The following is a 5,109-nucleotide window of genomic DNA, read 5'->3' as shown; positions in this document are numbered from 1 at the left end:
AAAACTAATGACACGATAAAAAAAAATAATGAAATTTTTGTATAAAAAATAAAATAATGAAGACATAAATGTATGTAGTTCTATTTTTGTTTTGTTTTTTTTTCTGTCTTCTTTTTACAAAGTTTTTGTTTTCATATTAAATTTAATTTATGTTTGTATGTTTGTTTAATTTTCTCTCTCTCTCTTTTTTTGACTATTTATTTTTTTCATTTTATTAAAATAAAAATTTCTTTAGTCAATCGTTTCAAAATCGGGCCATAATTAAAAAAAAAATTACATTATTATTATTATTATTAATAATTTTTTTCTTTTTGTAAAAGTGTGATGTATGTATAATAAATAAATTCTAAAACAATTACTATTATAATTATCAATTATTATTTAATATAAAAATTATGTTTTTTAAAAAAAAAATTGAGTATTATTATTATTATTATTATTATTTTCATTTATAATAACGACAATTTCCGTATTAACGTTTGTCAGAGTTTTTTCAACATATATTCCAGGTTTCTATCCTTCTACCTACCTTTAATGAAAAATTTGATCTGATGTATCAGAAAAACATAAGTCCAAGGAGGTATAAAGTAAAAAAAAATGCAACATTAGGTTCAAGCAAAAATAAAATGTCACACCCAAAATAAAACGTAAACATTGGCGTCCTACTTGAAATAAAACGTAAACATTGGATTGCCGCTTAAAATCGTAGTTTTACATTAAAAATATTCCAAAATTTGTTCAAATATATCAGGCAAACTTAAAAAAATGGAGGTGTAAAAAAAACGACACAATTAATGGATTCACACTTAAAATCAGGAGTATAAATAAAAAACAAATAGTATAAAAAACTAATTTTATTTTAATAAACTAGAATAAATTACAAAACTTTTGATACATACAATTTATAATAAATTGTTAAATAAAACTATTAAAATGAATTTAAATAAGTTGACATGCATTTACGTCATGTCAACATATTTAATTCTAATTATTAATATTATTGACACACAAAATATTATATTTAATTGCTATAAAACGCTATAAATACAAATTTCTGTTCAGTTTCTTCACGCTCCCGAGTTCCCGACTCACCCGTCGAGTTTCCGCTCTGGACGTCGAGAGATATCGCTGTCGCGGGTCAATGACATTTCTCCCGGGGCTGCTGTTTAACTGGAAAAAAAAAAAAAATGAAAAGTAAAAAAGGAAAAGAAAATGTTAAATAAAAGATGAAGTAAAAGAAAAGAAAAAAAAAAAAGAAAAAAAATTCATTTCATTCCCCACCCACAACTCGCCCCGGAACTCGAGGCAAGGCGCGGGTGAGGGGAGAGGTTGAGTGGAACTCGGAGAGTCCGAGACCGCAGTCGAAATCCCGAAAAAAAAAAAAATTTTTTTCGCGCCCTCCCCCACCACCATCCGAAACCGCGAGAGCGCGGCTCCGTCGCGGGGTTCGCGTCCGACGTCGGAGAGTCTCGGACCGCGGTCGAATTCCGAAAAAAAAAAAAAAATTTTTCGCGCCCTCCCCCATCTACACCCGAAACCGCGAGAGCGCGGCTCCCGTCGCGGGGTCCGCGTCCGACGTCGGAGAGTCTCCGACCGCGGTCAAAATTCCGAAAAAAAAAAAATTTTTTTTTGCGCCCTCCCCCACCTCCACCCGAAACCGCGAGATCGCGGCTCCCATCGAGTCGCGGGGTTCCGACGTCGGAGAGTCTCCGACCGCGGTCAAAATTCAAAAAAAAAAAAAAAAATTTTTCGCGCCCTCCCCCACCTCCACCCGAAACCGCGTTATCGCGGCTCCCGTCGCGGGGTCCGCGTCCGACGTCGGAGAGTCTCCGACAGCGGTCAAAATTACGAAAAAAAAAAAAAAAATTTTTTCGCGCCCTCCCCCACCTCCATCCGAAACCGCGAGATCGCGGCTCCCATCGAGTCGCGGGGTGCCGACGTCGGAGAGTCCGGGACGGCGGTCGAAATCCCGAAAAAAAAAAAAAAATTTTTTTCGCGCCCTCCCCCACCTCCATCCGAAACCGCGAGATCGCGGCTCCCGTCACGTCGCGGGGTGCCGACGTCGGAGAGTCCGGGACCGCGGTCAAAATTCAAAAAAAAAAAAGTAAAAATTTTTCGCGCCCTCCCCCACCTCCATCCGAAACCGCGAGATCGCGGCTCCCGTCACGTCGCGGGGTGCCGACGTCGGAGAGTCCGGGACGGCGGTCGAAATCCCGAAAACGAATCGATTTCTCCGACCGCTCGCTCAAACGAGCGAGAGCGGAGAAAACGTTTTCGATCGCGACTTCGAGCATTTGAAAATCCGGCGAGGGAGAGAATGTTCCGAGCCGTCGAAGCGACTTGCTCGCAAAAGATTCGACGATCGCACGAATGATTTTTTCACATTCTCGCACGCGCGCTCCGATAAAATCGTTTTCGCGACGGCGAAAGGCGACGGATTCGAGCGTGCGATCGCAACGCGATAAGGCGACGACGAGGAGAAAGCGCTCTTCGCTCGCGGAGAGCGCTTCTCGCGGAAGAAAAAATCTTCGTATAAAAGTGCTGCGTGCGTCGTTCGCGATTCGATTTCTTCGCGTCGCCGCGTCGGGTCCGGAGAGCGTGGATTTCTTTTTATTTTTACTAAAATAAAAATTGAAAAACACGCGGGGGCGACGACGACGCAAGAAAAAGATGATCGGACGACGAATCGATGCGCACATCCCTGGTTGATCCTGCCAGTAGTCATATGCTTGTTTCAAAGATTAAGCCATGCATGTCTCAGTGCAAGCCGAATTAAGGTGAAACCGCGAAAGGCTCATTAAATCAGCTATGATTCAATTGATGGTACGATCACGGTTACTTGGATAACTGTGGCAATTCTAGAGCTAATACATGCCAAACGAGTTCCGACCGCGGGTTCGAACGATCTCGCGGAACGAATGCTTTTATTAGAACAAAACCAATCGGATCTCGTTCGAAAGAACGAGATCCGCAAATCTATGACGAATCTGAATAACTTTGAGCTGATCGCACGGTCCACAGAACCGGCGACGCATCTTTCAAATGTCTGACTTATCAACTTTCGATGGTAGGTTACGCGCCTACCATGGTAATAACGGGTGACGGGGAATCAGGGTTCGATCCCGGAGAGGGAGCCTGAGAAACGGCTACCACATCCAAGGAAGGCAGCAGGCGCGCAAATTACCCACTCCCGGCACGGGGAGGTAGTGACGAAAAATAACGATGCAGGACTCTTTTCGAGGCTCTGCAATCGGAATGAGAACACTCTAAATCATTTAACGAGTATCCATTGGAGGGCAAGTCTGGTGCCAGCAGCCGCGGTAATTCCAGCTCCAATAGCGTATATTAAAGTTGCTGCGGATAAAAAGCTCGTAGTTTGATTTGTGTTCCGAGCAGTCGGTACGCCGTTCGTCGGCGGTCAACTGACTCGCGGCGGAACGTCCTGCCGGTTGACGGAGCGGGTGGCGGCGGCGGCGCGGGGGTTCGTCGACGTTTCTGCGTCCGTCAGTCTTAATCCCGTCGCGGCGCTCTTAACCGAGTGACGCGCCGGGCCGGCACGTTTACTTTGAACAAAACTGAGTGCTTAAAGCAGGCCGAACCCCAGCGCCTGAAAGTCGGATGCATGGAATAATGGAATAGGGCCTCGGTTCTATTTTGTTGGTTTTCGGAATTTCCGAGGCAATGATTAATGGGGACAGGCGGGGGCATTAGTATTGCGGCGTTAGAGGTGAAATTCTTGGATCGTCGCAAGACTAACCTAAGCGAAAGCATTTGCCAAGGATGTTTTCCTTAATCAAGAACGAAAGTTGGAGGTTCGAAGGCGATCAGATACCGCCCTAGTTCTTACCGTAAACTATGCCGGCTAGCGATCCGTCGATGTTCGTTCAGATGATTCGGCGGGCAGCTTGAGGGAAACCAAAGCCTTCGGGTTCCGGGGGAAGTATGGTTGCAAAGCTGAAACTTAAAGGAATTGACGGAAGGGCACCACCAGGAGTGGAGCTTGCGGCTTAATTTGACTCAACACGGGAAACCTCACCAGGCCCGGCACCGGAAGGATTGACAGATCAAGAGCTCTTTCTTGATTCGGTGGGTGGTGGTGCATGGCCGTTCTTAGTTGGTGGAGCGATTTGTCTGGTTAATTCCGATAACGAACGAGACTCTAGCCTGTTAACTAGGCGACGATCCGGACCCTTACACGGGGTATCCGGATCATCCGGCATGGAACGGCGGCGCGCTCCGTCGCGCCGTCTTCAAACACTGCCGGCGACGGAATTTCTTCTTAGAGGGACAAGCGGCTTCTAGCCGCGCGAGATTGAGCAATAACAGGTCTGTGATGCCCTTAGATGTTCTGGGCCGCACGCGTGCTACACTGAAGGAATCAACGTGTCTGACGAATCCTAGGCCGAGAGGTCCGGGCAACCCGTTGAATTTCCTTCGTGATAGGGATCGGGGCTTGCAATTGTTTCCCGTGAACTAGGAATTCCCAGTAAGCGCGAGTCATAAGCTCGCGTTGATTACGTCCCTGCCCTTTGTACACACCGCCCGTCGCTACTACCGATCGAACGATTTAGTGAGGTCTTTGGACTCGTGCGCGGTGTTTCGCGTCGCGTTCGCGCGCGCGCGATCCTTCGCAGTCGCGAGGAAGACGACCGAACTTAATCGTTTAGAGGAAGTAAAAGTCGTAACAAGGTTTCCGTAGGTGAACCTGCGGAAGGATCATTACCGTATATATTAAACATGTGAACAAGTGAAATGTTGAATTAATTTTTACACAAGACTTTGTTGAGACCGTCGCGAAAGATGATGACGATGACGGAATTTCGCGTCGGGCGCCCGGATTTCGTTCGGGCAGTAGAAAACTCGATTGATTTTTTCGATTTTATATTTAAAAATGCGAAAACGACGAAACAATCATATATAATTCTACGAAGCGTTTCGCCCGAGAACGAGTCTCTAATTATTTTTAATTTTTTTTAGCATTGCACGACGACGCGTGAAATAAAATTACAAAAAAAACACGAGAATTTCTGAAGAAATGAATCAATCGATGTTAATCGTTGATTAATTTTATTTGAGAGAATGAAATAAAACCCTGAACGGCGGATCACT

At 44.8% G+C, this 5,109-nt stretch overlaps 2 annotated features.

Annotated features, from left to right (window-relative positions):
- Positions 1-4,100: 4,100 nt before the first annotated feature.
- Positions 4,101-4,134: a sequence feature (Protein overlapping with rRNA (Phum_PHUM591010, EEB19805.1) was converted to a misc_feature.).
- A 149-nt stretch (positions 4,135-4,283) lies between these two features.
- Positions 4,284-4,477: a sequence feature (Protein overlapping with rRNA (Phum_PHUM591010, EEB19805.1) was converted to a misc_feature.).
- Positions 4,478-5,109: the final 632 nt, after the last annotated feature.

Source organism: Pediculus humanus, genomic scaffold, assembly GCF_000006295.1.
Source record: "Pediculus humanus corporis 1103172108314 genomic scaffold, whole genome shotgun sequence".
Taxonomy (NCBI): Eukaryota; Metazoa; Arthropoda; class Insecta; order Psocodea; family Pediculidae; genus Pediculus; species Pediculus humanus.
Note: the sequence above shows the minus strand (reverse complement) of the source record. Positions and strands in the feature narration are given on the sequence as shown.